Source organism: Pteropus alecto, unplaced genomic scaffold (genome assembly GCF_000325575.1).
Source record: "Pteropus alecto unplaced genomic scaffold, ASM32557v1 scaffold5, whole genome shotgun sequence".
Classification (NCBI taxonomy): Eukaryota; Metazoa; Chordata; class Mammalia; order Chiroptera; family Pteropodidae; genus Pteropus; species Pteropus alecto.
The window spans coordinates 15,578,117-15,605,466 of NW_006441953.1; positions in this window are offsets into that span (position 1 = coordinate 15,578,117).

Below are 27,350 nucleotides of genomic sequence, written 5' to 3' on the forward strand. Positions count from 1 at the left end.
ATGTTGTAGTGCCCCCTTATGTGATTACTACATGGCAGTGGAGTAGTAATCATTGAATAGTCCCAAATATTGGGGGTAAGGAGCATGGTAGGGCTCTGGATGTTAAAGCAGTGTCTGTCTTCTGCACAATGCCATCCTATTCGTCATGTGTGTTCTTGCTGCTGCTACTGCCACATATATTGTTTCAGCATCACACTCGTCCTCTTTATCTTAATTAGCATTATTGCTTGTCACCTTGAACCCTAACCACAACTTCACTTCACTCATAATAGCATAATAGTGCAGTTAAGATGCAGTTAGAGGAACTAGATTCAAGCCAAACATTGAATACGTGAAAGAAGGTAAGGGACTTAGACATTATCTTCCACATCACTGCCACTGATCCCACATTTGAATATACAGTATGTTTAGATCATCTCTTAACTTTAATACTTTTTCTTCCTCAGAAAAAAATGTGTGTGTGTGCGTGTGTGTGTGTTTTCTCTGTCTTGTGGTTCTCAGCATAGTGCAGATCATAAAATATAGCAAATAATTTTTCTCAGAGAAAGCTTTCTATTAAAAAAGAATGATATAATATAAGCGGTGTCTAAATAGAAGTAGTTTCTCTATTCTCAGCATTTGTGAAAATGAATTAAAGCCAAGGCTGTTTTATGATCTAAAGAATCACAGCCTTTTTGCAACTGCAAACAAGGGGCAAAGTAAGCGAATAATGCTTTATATTGTTATTCTGAACTCCTTTCTCAATATTGGCTTCATTAAAATAAACAGTACACCTGGTCTGCTTGATACTCACTCAAATGATAAATAGCTAAGTTTCTGCCAAAGCCTTTAGATATAGATTTTCTACATTCTATGCCTTTGGCTAAAGGGAAATAATAGTTAAGCAAATCCAACTGGCAGTGGCAGTCAAGTAGTCTACTATTTGAGGACAGCTCTAAGTAGCAGCTGTACAAGTATTGGCATGCTAAAACTTCTGGAAGATCCTTGTGCATCTCTCTTTTCATTTCAAGTGTTAATAGGCAAAGCATTCAAATGCACTTGTATAAATAATGGTAGCCTTTAGAAAGCCTCTGAAGTAAGCTATGTACACTGCAACGGGGCCTACAGTTACATACACAGGAGTAAAATACGTGCATTTGCTAATTAAATTCAACCATTTTCCTCCCCTAAATGTGACTAAAATCAACGCCAATTTGATTGATGAATACTTTACCATAAATCTAAGCACAAAATGAGAAAGAGCAAAAAAGAATAAAATACAAAGTAACTGGTGCTTGGATACCAAGATGTAGAAGGCAAAATAATCACAGGATACATATGTTGGTACTTTTCAAGTAATACACTTCAGTAATGGAACACATTACTTTTGCCACAAATGGAAAATGACGATGTGTTTGTAATTGGGACAGCCTAATATATATTGGTGACAAAAGCATTGCTCACATTTTCTTGTCATGTAAGGATAAAAACAACAGTGTTCTGTTTCAACAAAATTATATTTCTGAAGTCAGTGAAGATTAGGACTCATAGAGCCCATGTCATCGCTATCAACAGCAAATAAGGCTTCTGTTCCAGCTCAGATACTCCCTACGGAGACATACCATACACCCATTTTATTTAACTTGTCAGTCTATCTAAACAATGTAATGCAGAAGCTAAAATATAAAGTTTTTAGCTTTACTATTACTTTTTTCTGTATTTTCACTGTGTTGATCTAAATACTTACAATTGTGATTTATAAAAGATTCAAGGCAAAATAATTATTTTACAGTCAATAAACTATTTGTTGTTTGTGAATTATTTCAATGATTTAACAGTGGTCAAAAATGTTTTGTTCCCAAAGAACACACTATATATTTACTAGCTAACAGTAAAATAATCTTTCCATTATTTTATTACATAATCATATTATTACTTTATTAGTAAAATTTCTATATTATTTCTATAATGTGTTTTAAACACTAGTAATTTATAAACATAGCTATAAATAGATTTTCTTTTTGACTTTTTTCAAAAGCTTAACTTAACTAGCATAAATACCAAATATTAAACCATTAAAATGCTTATTTAATTTTTTTCATGCCGATATCATTGATATGTTCCCCTTTTCAACTAAAATCCAATTGGAAGTAATCTGTATGGTGAGAAGAAAAAAGCACATAATGAAAATATAAGTCACTGAGATTAAAATTAGATTTGCTAGCATTTCCCAATTAAATAACAGAAAGTATATCTATTTTGTGGAAGGTATAACCTTGATTAACAAGCAGTCTCAGGAATTAGTAACTTCTTTAAGGCACATCTTAAACTTGGTTGAAGGGAAATTCTAATAACTTTTAAAACCATTCCTGGTAAATTCTTAGAGGATATTTTCTTTTCAAGGTATGAGTCCTGTAATCTTGCTTTATGAATAAATATGTATTAAATATAATTCAATAATATATGATTCCTATTAACATATACTAGTGATAATTTCCCGTGAAAAAGAAAATTTATTTTTTATCAGTGCATAGCTCTTCACATATTTCAGAGATATGAGTCATAATGTTTAAGTAAGTATATTCATACATTATCCATACTGTCTAGAAATTACAAAACCTAATTAATGTTGGACATTCCTAAAGCTGTTGGTTGTTAAATTCATCTGCTTAATAGGTACATTATAAATATATTTAGAATTTTAAATACTATAATTATTTTAAAAGTTTGTATTGACGTTGTGATGTACCTTCTCAACATTTTTCCTATCTAAAATCTAAAACTACTCTAAATTGTGGTACATTATAAAATATTTAGAATTTTAAATACTGTAATTATCAAAAAAAAGTTTATACTGATGTTGCGATGTAACTTCTCAAAACTTTGCTATCTAAAATCTAAAACTACTCTAAAATGTGTATTTCAATAATATTATTTTCAAAAGACTGTAGATACAGAACTATGGAAAAGTAATCTTAGTATGAAATCTCTTCATTATTATAAATGCAAGTTAATGCATACATATTTTTAAATTTTGTTCCTATTTTCACCTGCTCTTGTATATATGATTTCATTGTCATTTATTTTCTTATACCATTTACCTTCCTTTCTTTTCTTATTTGTTTCCTCATTCTTAAGCATTGTGATTCCTATAAAGCAAACAGATAATTTCTCTAGTTATTGAGTTCACGCTCCTTAAATTTCACTTTGTTCTTTCTCCTCCCTTCATTCACTTTTCATGTTATAGGGGTGCCAGTTATCAAATGATTGCCTCTCACCTCCAAATTCATCCTTCATTGCCTGCTCTATGGAAATGGAGCTTGGTTCTATTAATATTTCTCCTTTGACAACCGGAATGATGTTGATCTTTGTCAGTAGAAAGCACTAGAGACACTGCAAGGGGAAAGGTGATTTTGTTTTCGTTCTTGCATGCTCCCCTTCACCAGCTACTACAATAACATGGTTTCTCCAGTGTCTGGCTCCTGTGGTGTGTGCAGCTTTTCTGTGGTAGGACTTCTGGAACAAGGCGGGTTTTAAAGAACCAAGCTTCTTTCTGCAGTGCAGACAACTTCTGAGAGGTAGTCTCTTATAGTATGTGTTGGTTTCTCCAGTACCAGGCTCCTGCATGATGGGTGACATCCCCAGGCCCGAGCTTCTGCAGTACACACAGCTTATTTAGTGCCAGACTCCTGCAGTGATGGCAGCTAGTAGCACCCAGGTGTCATAGCTTCTACCAGAATTCCCTGTAATGGTCCCCAAGCCAAAATGTCTTTTAATCTCACTGATATACCTCTACATGAAGCCCTCTTCTCATCATTTAGGAAGTTCCTCCGGTGCAATTCTGCCAGTGCAATCCCACAGTGACTTCTCTGTCATTAAGCGAGTCACAGATGTATACTTCTCCCTGAATGCTCTCTATCTCAATTCTAGGATTAGCGGCTGACCTTTATATCTAACATTCCTATGTCCTTTAAACTTCTCTTTACTTCTTACTGGTCAGTAAGTTTTATTCCCTGTTACAGTAAAAAAAATATATATATATTAAACTTTCCCCATGCAGATAAACATGTGGTTTCTCTTTCCTTCTTAACTCTGACTGATATAACAAACTTTCTGAATGCATTATAAATAGCTTGCGTTTTTTATTTCTATTTCCTCAACTGCATTTGAGAAAATAATTCTCACCGCTAATCTAAATGGATATTTAGTTTATTCATCCAATCATTCATTCATTTACTTAATTTATACATTCATTCAATATCTGTAATACAGCAGGCACTATGCTAATTGACATGAAAATCAATTAACATGAGATGTCAAAGTTCATGAATGATTCACAAATAATTAAAGAGGAATATGATCTGGTTGAGAAAATACCTAAAAGAAAATTGTTTAGTGTGTTTGTACTCTTTAATATTTTATCTATTTGAAAATTCCTCCCAAAAGGACACGTTCAAGTAGATAGAGGAAGAGGGTAGAAAAAGTTACTGCGTATGAAATTTTTAAAAAAGAAAAAAGAAAAACGTTTTCTGCTACGTATTAAGTTATCATCACTTAAAATTTCAAACTCCATGTGGAGAACAAATGGTGCCCATCATAAAAGAGTAAAGCCAGTCTACCGCCATGCTACCCTGACCAAGCCCGATCCCGTGTGATCTCAGAAGCTAAACAAAGTCGGGCCTAGGTAGTTCTTGAATGGGAGACCACCTAGGAAGACCTAGTGCTGTAGGCTTAAAAAATAAAAAAATAAAGGATTGTAAGCTGACAATGTTCTTGCAGTCTGTAAAGTCAACCAAATTTAAAAAAAAAAGAGTAAAGCCATATGAAAATACCCCAAAGACAAGTGATAACACTAAAGTATAAATGTTTAGACTGTGGAGTTAGAGTACTATCTACTGTTTCTGGAAATTAAACAAAAATAAACGTAATTCATGAGAAATCACTTGGGTAAGTAACAACATAGTCTACGTATAGTAATTTTTCTTCATTTTAATTTATATTGTTAATATTTTATGTAGACATTGAATTTTCTAAAATTCATCAGAGGAGGACCTCTATAATAGGTGTGTTTCTATCTTTCTGTCTCTAGGAAGGAAATATTAGTAGATGATGATAGATAGATAGATGATGACAAATAGCCAGATAGATGATAGATAGATGATAGACAGACAAATAGATAGATAGACAGATAAATATACAGAATAAAGTCCTGAAACACATTTAAAAAAATCATCTAAGTCTTACCCAGTTATACTTACAATAGCAGCCTTTCATACCTTATGGTATCTTTCTGACTTCTAAACATCTATTTTTGAATACAAGTAGTCCCTTCCCCCTAAATTAATTTGGCCAACACATATTTATTAAATATTTATTATATATATCACAAAGTGTTATATTCAGGATTCTCAAGGTTGGATAATATAAGTTTTATATGTTCTCTTTTCTTAAAGAATTAATAGCATTTCTTAATTTAATCCAATGAAGAATTATCACTGTATTTCAGTAACAGTTCTCATAAAGAACTTTTTAAAAATCTCCTAAGTAGAAAAAAAAATAAAAGATATTTCAGGTAAAAATATAGAGGAAATAATGAGTGCAAACATTTAAGGTTATGAAAAGGCAAACAAAAATAATACAGTGTGTTATTCAAAAAGAAAGAGTAGCTTGGTGATCCTCAAGAGATGAGAGAGGACCTTGTTTTGCAGAAGTTAGCAGGGGCAGATTTTGAAGGGCTTTATGTCATGTCTAACTAAAATGTTAGAGTATAATCTGTTGACTATGAACTGCAATTTTTATGTTAATTAAGCTAACTTGGTAAGTCCTATTATTATTCAGTAACCCATTAAAGGTAAATATTGTAGTTAATAGAAAAATATAATTTTATAACTCTAATCTTTCTTAAGAATACAAGCAGCATTTGAGTATAATACAAACTGAAAATTACTTATTTCTATAATTGAGATAAGAACCCATTAGTCTTAAATAAACAGAATACTGTAGGTGTATACGATGCCTGAATATTGTAAGAACTAAAAAATAATAATAATAAAAAAATTAAATAGGTATATGAGCTACTTCTTGCCTAAAATAGCTTTTAAAAGTAGGATAAAGAAATAAAATAGCCCCTGTGTTACCTTACAGATTATAAAGTAGTTCTTGAACACCACTTAATCCTCTCTTAATCAGTGCCTTGAATTTAGTAGAACAATTTGAGAAAGTTTATGCTGGGACTTAACCTACATCTAATCATCAGTTCACCTTATCAAATGCCTTCTAAATTACTTCAGTGAATATTTGAGACTCCAAGTCTCAGGGCAGAATTGTCAAATGCTAATTATTATTTTGTGCCTATCGTGCAGAGACAAGCATATATTCTTCCAAGAGAGAAACTTTCAGAAAAGTCGATATCATTTCAGTTCTAAACAGTTGAGGAATATCAATGCAGCCATTTTCTTTTCTTGTTATTGTTTATAAAATGGACAACAAAATTTTATGCTTTTGAAGTCATACAAGTAGAATATGAAATATTTTATCATAAATAAGTCATGCCATTTTGAGTCACCATTATCAAATGTTGAACATTAAAAATAAATATATTCAGCAGTAAGAAAAACACAAATATATAGATAGCAGATTGCCTTTAAAAGGCTTATAGTAAGAGATATTTAAGGGTTGATTACATTAAAGAATGGCATCATTGTTATGAATTTTGTATATACATTTATGGAAGACTGAACATACAAAGCATATCTTGAAGTGTAGATGAATAGATATAAAAATCATGAGAGCCAGGCCATGGATATGGAAAACAAAGTTGTTTTTTTAAGAGATAGTTTATTTTGACTGAAGTGAAAATGGTATAAAATAAAAGACTGGAACTTTGAGCTTGTAGATAATCTTGTAAACTAGAACTATATATTTTTACTTTGTTCAGTAGGACGAAAGAGAGAGAGAGAGAGAGAGCGAGCGCACACACCAGCAAAGGCCATTGGGAAGAAAGTTGTAATCATTCAAACAATGTTTATAAAGATTTATATTCCGCAGTTTGAGGATGTATAAGAGTATGGAGACCATGAAGGCAGGTTGTCTTATGTGAGAGATATTAATTTATGTAAAGTTTCAGGAATGATTTAGGATAACCCCAAAGACTGGCTATGAGAACTAAAAGCATGGAACAATATGACATATATTTTAAGAAAAGAATCTTGATGACTTAATGACTTCCTGCCTGTTTTCAAGGAAGAAGGAAATGTCAATAAAAATAAATTTTTTAATTTGAGTGTAAAGTACAGAAAAACTGAGAATGACCCCATTTAAAATAATTTTTGAAAGCAGAATCAGAGGATTTGATAATTAAATTAAGAACAATTTTCACAGGGAGGATGAAACATTATAAAAGCCTAAGGAAAACACTATTTTAAGAAAGTCGACAGTGACCATTTTGGAATAAAACAAACAAAAAAATGTGAACCTTCTGTTTCCTATTTTAAATAGTTTATGAAACTTGAGTATTAACCTCTTTCTGTATATTTATGGCCTAATATCCTAAAGTTCACTTGTCATGTTTATGTGATATATGATAGCATGCAGTTTTTCTTCCTAATTATTCAATTATAAACTTCAAATGGCAGACTAAAATACTTTCAGAGCCATTTAAAAGTTGACTTTAACATAGAATTGTAGAGATGTTTTTTCAGTGGAACTCTTAAATAAAGCTTACTTTTAATAGAAGAGCTGAAACAAATGCAGTTGAGTTCTTATGTTATTTGACAACCAATAATATGGAATAATTATGGACAACTAGACCTTCAAAATTAAGGTAGAGCAATAAACCATTAAACCAAAGTTAGTACTATTCCTAACTAACATAAAATGTAAAACTAAAATAACATACAAATTAAAATAGGCTAAATCACTTACCATAAGATAAAACCCTCAAATTGGGGTGACTTGAGATAATTAAAGCTTATTTTGCACTCATACACAAAATATAGTGGCTCTATGAGCTCCAGTGATGACTCAGTGGTATAGGATGCTTGGTTTCTATGGTTCCATTCTCTCAACTACAGTGCTTCTTCAGCATTAGCATGGCAGGGGAAGGTAGTAGAGAATATTACATCAGCAATTAAATGCTTCCACCAGAAAGTGACTTATTTACATTCACAGCTCATTGGGCGGAATTTGTCAAATAGTCTTGCCCTATGTCAAAGTATAATGAAAAGACTGTTATTCCTGTCACTGAAAGGAAGATTTTGATGAGTATAATTATTTGCCAATAATATTATACTGAAAAGTATTAAAGAATCATCCCAATATTTACACTATTAGCAGTCAGTTCATTTACTTTCTTTTTCATGAGCATCATTTATGTAAAAATTATTTTTCTCAAAGATTATCTGTGAGATTTTATTCAGAGTTTCTGATCACCATGAATTTACTGTAATGATAATTTCTATGAAAATGAACAAAGTGTAATGTATGGAGAGTCTTCAACACTTTCTTAATCATTTGTCTCATTAAAAGTAGTTTACAAGCCTTCGTTACTACATAACACAACTTTTTAAACTGCTCTACAAGTATTTCACTGGAATCTCCTATGTATGTGTAAGAGGTTAATTTTATCTGAGGGAGTGTGTGTGTGTGTGTGATTCTTTCACTTTCTTGTTTTAATTACTTTAATATTTTCCTATTGCTCTTAGGTTAAAGTTTATAAAATTTAACAATTTTTTGAGCACCATCATAATTTGGTGCCTACATGCTTTTCATTCTTAGCCAATTGTCTCCTTTCCTTCATTACAATCCAATCACATTAGCTTTCTGTTATTTTGAAATGTGTCAATCATCTATCTCAAAATCTTCAGTGTTATTTTCTCTTTGTAGCAATTCCTTCATCCATGAATTTGCTCTATCAGTTCTTATTGAATCATTATATGTCATATTATATGATTCAATATTACTTCATTCAGAAAATTTTTTATCTTAACTCAGTCCACCTTGCCTCAAAATACCTCGATTTTCCTATACATTGTTATACAATGGAGATTTTTCCACTATAATATCACCTGTTTTATATCTGCCTTTCTCCTGTAATAAAACTCCATAAAAGTAGGTTTAATATTACTACTGTATCTCTAGTATCTGTCATAGTGGCCATTACATAAAGATATGTTGATTTTATAAAAGAACAAGTGAAAACTTAAGTTGCATATTAGTTTATCTAACCTATCATATAAACTTGGTTCTTTAAATGAGAATCAACAAATATAGTCATGTATCACATAACAATATTTTGGTCAACTACAGACCCCATATACAACAATGATCTCATAAGATTTTAATTTAGCTGAGTTTCCTCTAGGAAATAGAATAATACATGGTTCAGGAGGATTTTATTTTTCTCTGATGGGAGCAATATCTGTAGGGCTTGACAATACTTTCCATCTTACTCACAGGACCTTAGTTTTGAGTGCACAGATTACATCACAATCAAATAGCCACTGATCTATGTCAGCACAGAGCAGCCTGTCCCCACAGCCTTACATATTCAGAGGATGCTATAGTCCTCTCAGATCTAGCTTGCTGGTCTTCAGAGTACATTTCTGTTAATTCTTTGTTGAGGACCTAAGATCTTGTACAAAAACACAAGTCTATAGGAGCTACCTGTATAGATATTAAATTCTATTGCCACTTTAGTAAAAACTTTCTGTGGTAGTATAGAGCCAGCCTATCCTTGTACTTAAGAAATATTTTCATCATAATAATGTGAAGCATAAATAAGTTTTATTTCTTACATCGGTTTAACACCAGAGAGAGCCTTTTGTTCCACAAAGAATCAATGGAACCAAAAGCAAATACCACAAATTTTCTTAATATGACCACTGCTCCAACATGCAATAGCCAAAACCATATTGCTATGACAAACGCCTATGTTCCCTTATCTCTCCATCTTGGTCTCTTGTTTCTACTGATCTTGGCCATCTTTCACTCCCTTTGATGGTCACTATTATAGTGATCAACACATTACCCAGACAGTTTTTCCATGATATTTCCAATCTTGTCCATCTTTCACTCCCTCTGATGGTCACTATTATAGTGATCAACACATTACCCAGACAGTTTTTCCATGATATTTCCAATCAGTCAAGCCCACATCCCTGTTCATGAACAACTTCGATGCTCTATTTCTGACCACATCAGAAAGAAGCAGAGGGAGGGCCTGTGGGACAGAAATTATAAAGTCTACAATAGTGCACGGTAATGTCCTAGGCCTTCACATTCACTCAACACTCACTTGCTGACTCACCCAGAGCAACTTCCAATTCTGCAACTCTATTCATGATAAGTACCTTATCCAGGTATACTAATTTTATTTTTATACCATATTTTTTGCAGTACCTTTTCTGTGTTTAGATATGTTTAGACATACACATACTTATATTTGTGTTACAATTGATTACAATATTCAGTACAGTAATGTGTAGTATAGGTTTGTAGCCTACGAGCAGTAAGCAATACTGTACAGCCTAGGTATGTAGTAGGCTCTATTTGTGTAAGTGCACTCTAGGATATTTGTCCAAGAAAATCATCTAATGACACATTTCTCAGAACATCTCCATTGTTAAACTATGCATGACTGTATCCTTTTTTTCTCTCACATTTAGATGAACATAATCTCCAAAGTGTAAATGTGTCTTTGAATTGTGAACATGTAAAACAATCCCAAAGTCATTGATGTTTGAATATATATGTGTGTGTGTGTGTGTGTGTGTGTGTATGTATGTGTGTGTGTGTGTGTGTGTGTGTGTGTGTGTGTGTATTATGTACCTTTACAATATTCAGAAGGAAGGGGAAGAAGAGAATAGGGAAGCAGCAACAATCAACATTCTGAAGATAAAGAAGTAGCCATTGCCAGTTGACATCATATCTGTGTTCAATGAAAAGAACATTAAAATCACTATTGACTCTATTTCCTCAAGATTAGGGGCAGGAAGTTAGCTTACAATAGACTGTGCCCAATTGCAATATGTTAGTATTCTGCCTGTATTCTTTGATTGTGGCCATAATTCAGACTCCTTGTGGATATCTAGTGCTGGCCGGACTTCCAGAATTGGTTCCAGGCCCAGGTCTATCTCATTGGTCTGTGGAACACTCCTCTGAGAAATTTTCTTCAGAAACATGACCACACTAGTGAGTATCACAGTGCTTAGATTTTCAGCTATGATCAACAGTGTATACAGTTATAAAACTGTACTTCCCAAAATCTTTCCTAGAGTAAGAAGGTGACTACTATAATATTAAATGTCTAGAATTTCCAGCTGGAGTAGAAATGTAAAATATACTTGCACACACTTAGAACCATAGCAAGAAGAACCACAAACAAAACAAAACAAAACAAAACAAAACAAAAAATGGTAGGAATTAGAGTAAACCACTAAGTAATAAATTTAGGACTAGACTGAGTCAAAGACCGAAGGCCATGATAGAGCAGCTTTTTTTCAGTTGAGTATATTACTTTTCTATTGCTACCATGAAAATTTCTACTAATTTAGTATCTTAAAACAATAAAAATTTATTTTCTCACAGGTATTATAGGTCAGAATCTGGTAAGATCTCTTGGTTTCTCTGCTTAGAGTCTCACAAGACAAAAAACAAGGTGTGAGCAGAGCTAGGTCCTTGTCTAGAGGCTCTGGAAGATCATTCAATTCCAGCTTATCCAGATTCATGTAATTGCAGATCCTGCTTACTTGTTGGTTCTAGTCCTGGGGTTATTCTCAGTTGCTAGAGGCTGCCTGAGTACCTGGCACATGGGCGGCCTCATCCACTGGGCTAGCAACAGCAGCTGAAGTTCTTATACTTCAAATCACTCTCGCTAGTTTTTTTTTTTGTTTTTCTTTTTTACCATTCTCTGACTCTGACTGGAGAAATGTTTCTACTTTTAAGGGTCCATGTAATCAGAAGGGCTAATCTGGTTAATCCAAGATAATCTTTGCATATCAAGGTTTGTAAACTTAACCACATCTACAAAGTCCATTCTGCAATGTAAACTAAGTATATTCAGAGCTTCCAGGGAGTAGGCTGTGGCTATCTTTGGAAGACTGTTATTTAGCCATTGTTAGCCTTCATCGGGCTAAAGAACTGAGCAACCATACATTCATTCTTTCACAATCAGGAATAAAAAGAGGAGCAGAAATGCAGTCAGAATGAAACATAGTTGAGTTGTGCTAAAACTGAAACAGATTTTCTTTTGCTGACACAACTGGTACCAAGTTAGATGCCCAAAGTAGTGAAATGCTGTTGTTTCAAGCATATTAAGAGAAGTCTAAAAAATAAGATATTTCTAAAAGACAAATGAATCACCAGAAATGAATCTGGTCCTCTTCACTTTACTTGTCTAAAATACATATGGTATGACATGGTCAAAAGCTGGCCTTCAATGCAAACATGTGAATTGTATATTCTGAAAAACTTCCTCAATAATATTAAGTTTATTAAGAGCTAAGCTAGCTATCTTTGTATCTGTGCTACCTATTCAGAGTTGCTTTGGAGAACCAAGTTACACTGGATTTCTTTTTTTTAATTTCTCAATTTCTCTTTTATCTCAGCAAAATAACACCAGTGATAGCTTTACTTGGTATATTTAAGGACTTCAGAATCTCATGCTGATTTCTCTCCATGCTTCATTTCATAAGGCACCCCAGAGTTTTTCAAGAGAAACACTAACCTAATGGAGCTCTTCTCAGTGACAGACTATGTAATAAAGGCATGACTTTGGGCCAGTATTGGAGCTGTCTCAGTTTTGGCTTTCTGTGGTACATCTCATATTCCTCCCTAGAAAAGGAGGAAGTAAATGAAGACTCCTTTGTTACTGTGTGTGATGTCCAACTACCTGTAAATCCACTGTGGCACACAAAGATGCTACTATATTCTCGACTTGTCTATTTTAGGGAGTTCATAAACACAGCTTGACTTGTTTATTAGAGTTCAAAAATCTGGCAAAGTACATCTCTGCAGCTCTTTTTCATCTGCTGTGTTGACACGAAGATCAGTGACCCCTTTTGAATGATCGAGATTTTGACAGCTTAATTTCTGTGTCAGGAGTTGCTAAGGTAACACTATTTTTGTGAATTCCACAGTTAATAAATCCTTAAGAAATGCCTTCCATTTTTAGTATTGAATGTAATTTAATGTTAAAGTTAAAAGATGTATTTCTTCCTTCACTTTCCATTCACTGAGGAAACCCAGTCTCCTTGTTGGCTACTGTTCTTTTTCATGGAATACCTGATTCAATCCAAACAGAAAAAGAGACTTAAAACAGGATAATACCAACTGGAAAGGAAATAAGGTAGTCAAAGAAGAAATAAGGCAATACTGTTTTGATAGCTGAATTATGCTTCTGAGATGAACAGAAAAAGTATAGTTTTCAAGGCACTTTTAAGTTTGAGAATTTACATTTTTGTATTCAAAGTCTGGTATAGCTCTCAATTTATATTTGTATATACACATAGTATTTCCAGAGAAAAAAATAAGAGTATTAGTTTTTCAGTGCTGTCTAACAAACTGTCACAAACTTAGCTACTTAGAACAACACCTATTTGCTGTTTCACAGTTTCTAGAGAAATCCGTCCATAGCTGAATTAAATCTCACAAGGCTCAAAACAAGGTGTTACCTAAGTTGCCCTCCTTTCTGGAGCTGAAGGTTCTCCTTTAAATTCAAATAATTTTGGGCAGAATTGTTTCTTGTGTTTATTTAGAGTGATGCCCTCATTCTCTTCATGTTTGTTGGACAGGAACCACTTTCGACTCCTATTTTTTTTTAAATTAAATTTATTGGAGTGACATCGGTTAATAAAATTTATAGGTTTCAAGAGTACAATTCAATAATACATCATATGTATATTTCATTGTGTGTTCTCCACCCCAAGTTAAATTTCTTTTTGTTCCTAGAGGCTACTCACAGTTCTTAGCCAGGTGGCCTCCTACATGGGCCGTCTCAACTTCCAATGCCTCTGACTCCAGAAAAGGCTCTGTCTTTTTAAGGGTCTGTTTGATTAAAAATGTCCACCAGGACTGTCTCCTCTCTGATGAAATCAAAGTCAATTGATTACTAACAAAATCACAGGTTCTGCTAGAACTCAAGAAGGGGTGTGATACAGGGCTATACAGCAGGGGACAGGAATCACGAGAGCATCTTAAATCCTGTCTACTGAAAGTAAATTGTGTGCTTTCAAATGTAAGTCACTGCCATTCACAAAATAAATAGTTCCAAGCCCATTTAGTAATTGATGGAAGCCATTTTAAAAGATAAAAACCTAGAATTTTTGCATTTTCAGAAGTTTCCTTTGTGATTTCTTATTGTGAGTCCTTACACTGATAAAATAGAAAAATATATAGATTCTAGCGCATCTGCCTGCCTATTACCTAAAAATATAGATAATTAAACTGTCATAATTGCGTATTAATATTTAAATAATAACACCTTTACAACTATATACAAATATGTATTATCATTTTGATACATTTAGAAGAATTATCTCCTATAATTTTAGATTTTAAAAAAATCAAATTTCTAAAAATGTATCAAGTTCCAGGAAAATATTTTAATTCCTAGAAAGTATATATCACATGAAACAGAAATATAAAACGAGCATACAGTTTGAGAAATACATACTATGAACAGATTATTTCAAGAATTTTACAGAAATTAGATGCCTCACTTGGGGAAAAAAGTAATTAGTTAAACATGTAAATCCAGGGAGATTTATGAGATGACAGTAAACATCATAAGAGAAATTAATCACCTATTATAGGCAGTGAGAAGCTTTATCCTGAGGATTCATAATGGAATCATGTCACTAGCTATCAAATCTTGAAGTCAGTTACCCATTCATGCAAAGTACCCAAATGAACTATGAACCCAGTCATCAAAAATATTAAAATAAACAAAAACAAATATCTCTGCAAATCTTTCCCGTACTGGAAAATAAAGAAAATATCGTTGGTCAACATATCATGGAAACTACAATATTACATAAATAAAAGTAGTAACGTATAAGTAATTTTACATAAAATGTAAATATGTTTCTAAAACTGTATAAATGTACATACATAGTGAGGCATCTGTTGAAGAATTAAACTAATTTGCAGTTTATCACGTTGATAAAATTCAACATTTATATATTAAAAACTGATTTCTTTTATATTGTTTCAAAGATTTTTCTCTTGTGTCCTAATATTTTCATATATCATCGGTGTTTACTTAGTCATAATCAACACAACATTATACCTCAACCATTAGAACACATCATCAATGTATTTTGGTTCCAGTTCAGAAAAGTGTCTTTAATCTATTTCTGTCTTCTGTGTTCACTGAAATTTTCTATTGGTTCTGTGCAAATTATAAGCACAGATAAACCTGTGAAAAATTTTAATATATACATAATGAAGTCTCTCCTAAAATTCCAATTCAGAAAACCTAAATTTGTGTCTAAACTTCTATCTTTTCTAAAGATTTCACATGTTATACTAACGAGGACTTTTGATAAAAGAAAAAAACCCGTTACTGGTTTTTTGGCTTCACTATTGATATATACTACTAAGTGGCTTTCTTTTTAATAATTTATATCTTCATTACCATACATCATCTATAAGATTCTCAGAATACCCAACCTTAAAAATAATTGTTGTATTAATTATCCATTTGCACATTTCCTATGACCCCATTCTAAGATGATAAAGTTAAAACTTGTAAGCATGATACCCGAGATTCATCAAAATGTATGGTTGTTGCTGATCTCATCTTTTACCAATTATAGCCTCTCTTCCAGCAGTATTGAATTTTCACTATTCACTGTCATGGCATACATTTTTATACTCCTGTGACTTTTTCATACTCCTGCATAAGTTGTTCCCATTCTCAAACCATTATTCGCCCCTTTTTTCTGTCTTACTTATCCAAACAAAATTAGTTTATTATCCCTTTATGGTCCTATCAAGGTTTCTTTATACTTTAATAAGGTACTTATAATTTTGTAAATCTGTCTTATATCAAACTCAAACATTTTTGAAAATAGAAATCTTGTCTTATTCATCTTTGTGATAGTCATGTTCCAGGTAATTTTATACAGACCAAAGCACACAGACTTTCTTCCATACATATTTGTTTAATATTTTAATGAATAATGAATGAATAAATAAATGAATGCAGGTGTGCATCAAGAGGAGGAGTTGATTTCTTTCCAGCAAATTTCACTAAGTCTATTTCAATAGAGTTGAAATGATGATGATAAAACTATGATAATTTGATGAAGTATAGAAAATGTTGTTTCCAAATTAGTTGTGAGAACAAAAAATCCCAGTGAGGAGTAATGCAAAATTGAGTTGAATTCTTAGGGAAGGAGGGGAAACTGTGGTACAGAGGACAGAAAATTATAAATCTGAGATCCAGGCATTTTGAATATTTACTGGTCATTTCTTTTGAAAGGCATATATAGATAAGGTTATTAGAAACAGGAGATAATAAGATAATTATTTCTATCACATGGGCATCTAAAGTTTTTTGTTCAAATATACAACTGTTACAGTTTTGATATGTTGGCTTGCAGAAAATTTGGGAGCACTGAACTAGATTTCAGATATGTCTTTCAGCCAAATATTATTTAAACTAACTTAAAAGATGCTATGTGTTATGATTTATTTTGTGCGTCACCTTGGCTGAGTCATGGCACCCTGATAATTGGTCAAAAGCCAATCTAGATATCCTTGAAAGTGTTTTTTTATATGAGATTAATTTTAAATTGATAAACTTTGAGTAAAGTGGTGGATCCTCAACAACGTGGGTGGGCCTTATCCAATCAGTTAAAGGTCTTAAGAGAGAGAGAGAAAAAAAAGAAATTTCCAAGGAAGAACAAATATTTGTCTTTCGATAAAGAGAATAACCATTAAGTAGATTCTGTTTCTCTTGATATCCAAGTATTTCCAAAGGCAGCTTTTATGTATTTAAAGAAATATGGTTTGCCAGACACATTCACGGAAAATACATATTAAGAAATGCTGTTTTGAATATACATATGACTTAAAAACATATATATCATTTGTTATCAAATACCTTTGCCTTATTTATATCAATTTTGCTTTTTCAGAGTCACATATACTTTTCTCTAAGATAAATGCCAGACAGATGTATATTAGAAATAGTTTTTATTTACATCATTTTGTTTTCTTCTATATATTATCAATAGGAAATATGCTCTCCAAAGAAGAAAGTTAATATAATTATTAAAGACAGAATCACATTATCACATTTTTGAGCATCGGTTGGCTGAATCAGACTTTCCCATTCTCATTTTCTTGCTGTTGTGATTTAAAAAGCACTCAAAGATGCTTCTGCTACCTGACAACTACCTAGATCATATGTAACTAGCCTGAAAGAGGCCTTGTGGATTCATGATTGTAAGTCTGGCTGGCAGACTTACATTTCATGAAACAGGAGAATATTGTAGCATCAAACTTGTATAAGTGGAAACTGTGCCTACAGCACATTCTTAGCCATGGCAAATGTTTCTAAAACCTCTTCTCTAACAGATCAAAGCAAAGATTCAAGAGCGGAAAAGGATATTTTATAACAGAAATTTTTAAAAGAGCTGAGGAAGAAAAAGAGAGAGGCACCAGGTACAATTTTATAAAATTCAATCACATACAAACAGTGGAAAATTATGAATTTAGTATATCTTATTCTCTTTAGTATTTCCCTTTTCTAATGATAGCCTCTCTGCCATAATATAATCTTTCTGGTTGTGTTTAGAACTATTGCTCTAGTTTTTCTAATTCTGTAGAAAGTCCCCAACAGAGTTGCTTTTTTAATCACAATAGAGTACACTCAACCAAATCCATATTTAGATAATGAAGCACACACAGATTAATTAAATATTCCCTATTTTTTTATTCCAGTATCCCTCATTATTATCCCTAATGTAAACATATTTCTTATTGTTTATATGTCTGTGTTTGCTTATTTTATCATGAGCTGCTCAAAAGAAAGAACCAAGTCTTATTCATACCTGTATCTCTAGTACAAAGTAATATTACTGGTACTTAGTAACTTACCAATATATTTTTGTTGATTGAATATTTCTCTGGTAAATCCAGGATGTTACCAAGAGTTGGTGCTCTGTTTTATCTGTTTTGCTTTGTTCATATCTGAATAAACATGAGGGAATCATTTAGAGTGTACAGTTCTTTCTTCCAAACAATAAATGTTTTCCCTTCTCCTTCTATTTGTATATACTATGGAAAATTTGGAGAAGAAAACATAGAAGACAAAAAAAAAAAACCTGTATAATATGGTACTGGAAATTTCTTTTGTTTTATAAAGAAGTCCTTGAACAGTGAGGGGAAATCTATTATCTTTTCCCATCATTTAAATTGATCTTAATGGTTCAAGCAAAGATCATTAGAAAATTAGTGACTCTTTGGAAACTTGTCCTTTATAAGACACATCTAATTTCTGTTTATTAATAACCATAGATTTACACAATGATGCATTTGCCAGCTGTCAATTAGTCAACTTATAAAGAACTATGGTATCACAATCTTTATTCTAAAAACATATATGCATGGGGTCTATGAACTATTTCACACAGTGATTGTTTCCACACGTATAGCCTCTGCTGGATCACATAGATTATAGTACTGAATACCCTACACAATTGGCAAATGGAAATTATCGGTAGGCTGACTATTGTGCGGTAGCAAGCTGTGGAGAACATAACTAGTTGCAAAATTTATAGTAATAAAATACTTGAAATGAATGGCCTGGATAGTAAAGAGAGTTGATAAATACTTGAATGCTATTTTCTTATTGTTAGGAAAAGCCATTGAGTTAATATTAAAACACTAATGTGATTGTATAACTAGAGAGTTGAAAGTAATGGAAAGAGAAAATAATGTTTGTTGAAATAATTATTTGTACCATGCATTTGACATTATTCCACCGGGCCTTCAGTAGCCTAAGTTATACTCCTACGTAATATGTGACAGACAGAATGAGTACTTTCAAACAATGAAAACATTATGATTTCACAAAACTGCGCTAAGCTCAGTTATTTGAAGGAATAAGAGAGGAAGAGTACTTAGTCAAGGAGCACAATGGTGGCAACTAAAAAATAAAAGAGTCCTTGACAAACTAGTTTTTATTCAAAGCATCTTTTACTGAAGGCATTGTAAGATGCATAATGCTACCCAACACAGAGCTGCTAATACTGCATTGTGCAATGTGTCTTTTTTAATATTTGGCAATTTTCTGAGAGAATAAAACCTAAATTAGAAATAGTATATGGCACATTTATGAAAGCTGAAGAAAGAAGTATCATAGAGGCAGTTTTTCTCTTACAAGGGAGACAAAAGCAAAAGAACTGCAGGACAATATAAATTATCACCTTTCTACTACAACCTCAAAGGCAGATGCTATTTCTGTATAGATGAATACTAGCCTGATTTCCTTACCTCCCTTTTCCTTTGGGTAGTTATTCTATAGTATCAATGAGATTAGGCAATCTGACAGCTTTATTTAGTTTTCAGCATTTCTAACTTTGCAATTACTTGATAGATGGCAGTAAATTGTCCAACTCCTTTTTGTATCCTTGGCCAGGACTACAAAGCTTCTTTTAGGAGTAAGAAGTTAATAAATACTTGCTGAATGGAATATTAACAGTCTAACTAGGAGTGCTCAGAAGGAATGTTCTTTGTGTCAGTTGTGTTTGTCCTTGATTCTACTTATCTTTTTCATATTGCATTTTTTTTATAACTTTTGTGTTATCATGGTATATTATCATTTTGGGAGCACTTTTAAAAGTGCTCCAATAACTTTTAGGTTTGGTACTAACCCATGTCTCTCTATCTCTGTCTATCTCTGTCTCTCTGTCTATCTCTCTGTCCCTCTGTCTCTCTCTCTCTTATCTTTCTCTCCCAAGATGCAGGCTTGATATTAAAATTAATGCAGTTGAAATTTATCCATACCCTTACAAAAAAGTTAAATAGTATTCATAGTTCAACTAAATCGGTTACACATTTGAAATGAAATGTATATTTATGAAACTTATATAATGTTTTCACATTTGATAATTATATTAGTCAAGGTTCTCCAGAGAAACAGAATCATGAGATTATATATATAAATATATATTTACATGTGTAGATATAAAAATATAAATGCGTATTTATCAAATTTACATATCTCTCATATTATATATATATGTATAAAGTGATTTATTATAAGGAATCGGCTCACATGATTATAGAGAGAGAGATTGTCAAGTACCAAGACATGCAGAGTGAGTCAGAAAGATGGACAAACAAGAGATCCGATGGTATAGCTCCCATCCAAAGCCCAGCAGGCTTGAGATCCAGGAAGAATTGAGGTTTCACATCCACTCTGAAGACAGGAAAGTGCTGATGATATCCCAGTTTAAGGCACTCAGGTAATAAGACTTTCTTTTACTCATGGGAGGTCCGCCTTTTTGTTCTATCCAGGCCTTAAACTAATTGGAATAGACCCACTCACATTAAGAAGGGCAATCTGCTTTACTAAATCTACCAATTTAAATGTTACTCTCATCCAAAAACACCCACACAGACACACCCAGAATAATGTTTGATGAAATATCTGGGGATCCCTTGGCCCCGTAAAGTTGATACATGAAACTAACCATCACAGAAATGAATGGCTATTTTATCTGCTATGCAGACTAAAATCATATAGATCTCATGAAAAAGCAGGTCAATATGATCCAATAGTCTAAATTTGATGGTATTAAAGTTTTGAATAGTTGATAATGTGTAATAGAAGAAAAAGCTTCTTGTTCATTTCTTTCTTTCTCTCTTTTCTTCCTTCCTTTCTTCCTTGCTTCCTTTCTTTTCTTTCTTTTTTTCTTTTCTTAAATTTGTTAAAATACAGATAAAACATTCTCATATAACTTTTAAGTTGAGTTGTGACTGTGTCAACAAGTTATCTATCTGTCCTACCAGAGTTACATGGTTCTTATATATACAGTAGAATACAATACATATTTGCATGGTAGATGTTATCTACTAAATATTAGTTGAAAGAAATAGTTTTTCTTTTTATTAGGATAGTATACATACATCCAAGACACATCTTCTTTTACTACGTATGAGTTTATCTCTGAAACCACTCTACCCCCAAAGAAAGAACTCAATTAACATAAATAAGTAAAGAAAAAAAAAATCCATTCCGAACACACAGACACATATAAATTTAATGACAGTGGATAAGACATCATCAAATAAACAATACACACACACACAAACACACAAAATATGAGTAAAAAGGAGAAAGGAGAAATAAGAATATATGCAGGGAAATGAGAAGGATACATCGGGAAACAAAATGTCATGGGTGTTCTCAATGACAACAATGGAAACTAGAAGACCATAGCACAAGGAGACTTAAAAATTCGGAAATGTTGATTTCCAATAAAGAATTTATCAAGGATTTTTATTTTTTCCAAAATAAAATTTAGGTTAGAGAGTGAAAAAGAGGTGTTATAAGATAAAAAACTCAAAAATTCACTTCCCACTCATTTATTCTATGAGTGTTACTGAAGGAATTGATATATCAAAAATAATTTTAAAAAAGGAGAGAAGAAAATAGTGTTACAGAAAATAGAGGATACAATACAGAAATATGATATAGATAGGTAGATAGAGAGATAGATAGATGATGATGAAGATAGATAGATGATAGAGAGATAGATAGATGATGGATAGATAGATTATAGATAGATAGATAGATAGATAGATAGATAGATAGATAGATAGATAGATGATAGATGATAGATTCAATTTTTCTGCAGTAAATTATAGCATCAGGATTAAAATCGAAGATATATACTTTTGACTATGAAACTAATTAGCAATTACAAAATAAGATTGTTTTATAATGTTTTAGTAGTATATTTATCATTATATGATATAATTAATTGAAGAATATTTATACAATGACCTTTAAAATTTTCACACTTTTAGCATTATGAAGCTACACAAAAATAGCAAAGGAACTTTCATAAAGCATTCATAGTAAATCTATGTATGTGATTCAAATAAAAAGAATGTTATGCTGACTCTGGTACTTTGCTACATTAAATATGTTACTTAAGTTAATGTAGAATATTAGGAATTTACATAAAGAAAATAATATAGCTGATCATGGATGTAAATTAAATAATAAATATATTGAGTTATGTATATTAAAATTAATTTTATTTTTATCAAATTTATGCATGCAATTAGTTATTAGTCAAGCAGAAATATAAAGAATGTATCTGAAATCCACAGACTGCCCTTAATTTCTTATCATCCCTTCCTTAGCACCATGGATCTAGGTACTTTCTTTTTCAACAGTTTTTCATTTTTCTTATGCTTTTTAAAATGCATGTGTCTAAATAATATAGTTTATTCACTACTTTTTACTTGTTAATTTTAGATATTTTGGGTATTTATTTCCTCAGAACCTATTACATTTTGGTCAAGTCAGTATGCAATGCTTAATTATTCTGAACATGAAAATATTGTTATTTATTGGAGTAAGAGACCTGTTGCATAGAGGTTTAATTTTCTTTCTGGAGTTATTATTTATTTGCCATTGTCCTACCTAATTGTCCTCTTAACTATCAGATCCTTTAATACAATCTGTGCCCAAACAAGTTTTATAGGTGCTTCTGATGCAAGCTAAAGTTGGAGATTCACTGCTGTAAGATAATCAGGTAGTAAGTGATCTTTTGATTTTCCCCCACAGTGAAAATAGTCCAATTAGTAACCCGTGGTAGTCTTTCAAAATGAAATTGCAAAGTGAGGTAGGAGAGAGTAGTCATCTCAAAGTTCTGCGCGAATTCTAATTAAAACTCTGTTTCCCGCACTGTGCCAATCTTTTTTGCCTAGTTTCCTTGATTCTGGAGCCTCTTTCGTGCTATTTCTCTAGAAATTAAGTCTTCTCTTTACCCTTAAAAAGGTAAAAAGAAAACCCTGATGCAGGCTGGGGAAATGTGGGGGACAACCGACCTGTAAACAAACTGTGTTTTAACTCCTATTTTCTAGAGAATCCAATCTCAGAAAAGTGTTTGGAGAAATTTAAATATGAAATCATTTATTTTTCTTTCTTTTTTTTCTCTTACACAATAAGTCGAATAACACAATAATTGATTTTTCTGTTGCCTTGGGTTTTATGATAATAGAATGTTGAAAATTACCTTTAGAAAAGTTATTTTTAATTATCTGATTGATTGTTCCTTTGCTAAAATAATTGACTCTGTTTACCAGTTATTTAATTTGCTGTGTGGTGAAATTATTTCTTTTTAGACATTTCAGTTTGGGAAGTCAGAATTCAATAGTTCCTAACCAAATGATTATTGAATGTCTAATATGTTCCAGATATTGAGCTAGGTGCAGTATAACATTTTTTGTCGTCTCATTTAAGAGATTTACAGTCAAGTTCATGAAAAAAGATATATACCCATAGGCAATCCAATAATAATGCAATTTAGTACAAACATGTTATTTTGGAATAGGTAGATATCAATGGGAATTTAAGTTACTAAAATGACTTTATTGAATTGGAATGACAATTTTGGTGAAGAAAAGGGAGCAAAAGCATATTCCAACTATGTTAAATCACTATCAGATGATCTAAAGACATTTAAAAATTCATATAAATATCTTTATTCTACTTTTTTCTCTAAATATTTTAAATGACATTTTAATATAACCCATACTATAGCTATATATGTCTATTTCTATATGATTATGTATTTCTAAAGTATATAAATATAATTCTATTAATAATATATTTAAATAACCATATTTCCAATATAATTTATAAATATTAAATTTGCTTTCATATGTGTGTATATATGTGTATGTGTGGGTATATGTCTATAGACATAGAACACAATATTAAATTTTAATTTTTTCATGTAATCATTAACACAATCCCATCATTGAAATACTAATATTATTCTCATTTTTCAAATACAGACTGTAATTGATCATAAGTTACAGTTAATTAGTTAATGGAAGAGGAGGGATTCATAACTAGTTTAAATAATAAATTAATGTTCTAATTATGATTGCCTTTCATTCCACTTAACTGCAGTAAATAAATATATAATTTAAATGTTTTATCCCCCAAGAAATCAGAATCACTTGTGTTTTGGGGTACTAAAATAATTGAGTTTTCTATCAAGTCAAATAAGGAAGAAAAGCCTAATTTTTTTAAAGAACTGTTGAGCAGCTTGAGAAATATGTGCTCCAAAAGACAATTATTTGTGCTCTAAAAGACAATTATTTGGGAAGCAGCCAAATTAAAAAGAATAAACCTGAACAAGTCATAAATTGAAAGTAGTAGCCAAGGAGGAAAAATCTGGGTAGAGGCCAAAGAAAAAGAGAATAATAGTAGATAATAGAAAAAGTCTGTACTATTTGGCGAAGGCAAGAATAGAAAATCTCCACAGGAGAATTTGTACTCAGCAAAAACATCTGAAGATTATCTAGAAAGTATTCCTTTTTGAATAATTAAAAGGATACTTCATATAGTTTTATTACTATATTTTTTTTCAACTTTGTATCATTTATAATTAAAAAATAAGTTAATGTCATTAATTTTAACCAGAAAATAACTTGAAATCTGAGATATTGAATGCCTGTTAAGGATTTACATCAGGATTATTATTAACTCTTTCTCCACTTTATTTTATAAATGATCCCTTAAATACTAATTAAAATAAAGAAACATGACAAGATATCTAATTCTGGAAATATGACATGCTGATTATTCTGAGACCTCCCTCATACTGAATACTTCTTAAAAAATCTTTCAGTGCATAGTTTAGTTAACAAGAAGGTTTAAAAACATAAAATTAATTAATATTTGAAAACATTCAAAGAGAAAAGCTCACAAAAAAACCTACAGTTTCTCTGAGGAAATATGCAAATTCTAGGAGGTTTTAGGTTTATGGTTTTAACCCAAGTGTAAAGAAAAGCAAAACAAAAAAGACTTACAAGGTAAAAATTCAGACCAAAAGCCCCTCAATATAAAGCCAGGATTCCAAAATATGAACACTCAATAAAATACCTAACTGGGAGAAAAATAGCACTTCCTAATATAAGGAGACAATAATTAAAATTGACAAATGAGAGAGTGAGATACAGAAAGCCTTCCTTGACTATTCATTATCTCCATTCTGGCCTGAAGCAAGCTAGAGACTAGAAAACATATTACCTGCAGAACCCAAACACCGAAAGCACAGAATGTATGTAGAATTTATGAGTATTGTCAATACGTCAGACACCTTGTAGAAGTAAACATAGCCCTCATTATAGCAACAGATATTGCCACTACCCTTTAAAGTTTTCTAAATAAAACAGTGCAATAAATATGGAATAAATACAAGAAAATAAAATAGTCAAAGAAACAAGCTTCTGTGAGCAAGAGTTAGACTCTACACAAACAAAAGAATCAGAATTAGATATAGAGTATTAAAAAGAATAAATAATATAAAAGAAGATGTTTAAGTAGGTAGAAGAAAGGAGGCTAAGAAAATATTAAATCTAATTTGGGAAATATCAAAATTAAAATTCTAGAAATGGTAAACGTTCTCAGATAAGATAAATGGAATAGACACAATGAAGAAAGAATAAATGAACTGAAATACAAATTCAAATAAAAGAACTCAGAATTCAGTACAGAAAAATAGAGAGAAAAGTAAAAGGGAAGTCGAGAAATTTGAGAGTAAAGTGAGAGATTTTAGCATTTACTGGGAAAACTAGATGATGCTAGCAAAAAAAAAAAGCTAGATATAAAGATATACTGGATGAGAAAATTTCAGAATCGATTTAAAACAAAACTGTTCAGATTCTGAAATCTTCATGAATCTTATGCAGGACAAATTAATATAATTCCACACCTAGAACCACCATAATGTAACTATAAAACACTGACAACAAAGAAAAGACCTTAAGTAAATTAGCAAATAAATACATACAATTTTCAAAGAAACAGAGGTCTGAGCACTTCTACCAACAGCGTTAGTCAAAATCAATGGAATAATATCTCAAAATATTAACTACCAATAACCTTTATTGAGACTGGTATAAAAATGAAATATAGTCAAGATCAAGAATGAAACAAGAGTACTGCAGAAAAACAAAAGTTGGAAAGTTTATTGCTAACACGACTATAATCGATAAGAATGAACTAAACAACCTAAAATGGGCCCAAAATATGAATAGATAAATGCATATGGTCTGAAGTATAGGAAAGGGTAAGAAGGAGGAGATGTGGAATGACATCCTCACGGATATGGAGTTTATTTTAGGGGTGATGAAAATGTTCTGGAACTAGATACTGGTGATGGTTACATAACATTTTGAATTTTCTGAATTCTACTCAAGTTTATACATTAAAATGGTTAAAGTGGCCAATTTTATGTTATGTGTATTTTACCACACACAAAAAGAGAATTTACAAAGATATGTTACTAAAACAGCTGTAGTATATATTTGCTTAAAGTATACTTCATAAACTATAGTATTTCAGGAATTTCTGAGTTTAAATTCTGGCTTCACAACATATTATCTGTGTAATTTTGTGTAATTTATGAACTCTTCCTTTGCCCCTTTTTATATGGTAAAATGGAGCTGATTGAAATTATAACTATGCTATAAAAGTTAATAATGTAATAAGGCATAGAAAATCCTAACACAAACTCTCAATTAGGTTTACCTATTGTTAATAATTTTTAATGATCATTAACATCATCATCATCATTATTATTATTACTATATCTTGCTTCTCATATTTTCTCAGCTTAAAGTATTCATATCAAATGTTCGTGCCATCCTTCACTATTCAAGTTTGGATCATCTCTTCCAGAATGCCTTTCTTGAACCCCTAGATTACATTTTTGCCTTCCCTCTCCACTACCCTGGATCTCTGTTGATAAAACTCTTAAGATTTAGGTCATATTGACATTATTAGTTTATTTGCCTAGTTCTTAAAGAGTCAGTTTTATAATAGCAATGTATTGTTCAACTTTGTCTCTTGAGCAAATACTGCAACACAAAATACATATGCACACACATACACAACATCCAGAATTCATATTTGCTCAACTGAACAGTATTACCTATGTGATTGACATTTTTATTTTTTTTTCTTTCATTGAACATGTTTTTGCCATTAATGAACACCAACTTATAGCACTGAAAATGTATGAACCTTTCAAATTTTCCCATATTACAGTGAAAGAACTTAATAATGTATTCATTTAGCAAATATTTAGAAGCACTAACTGTATGCA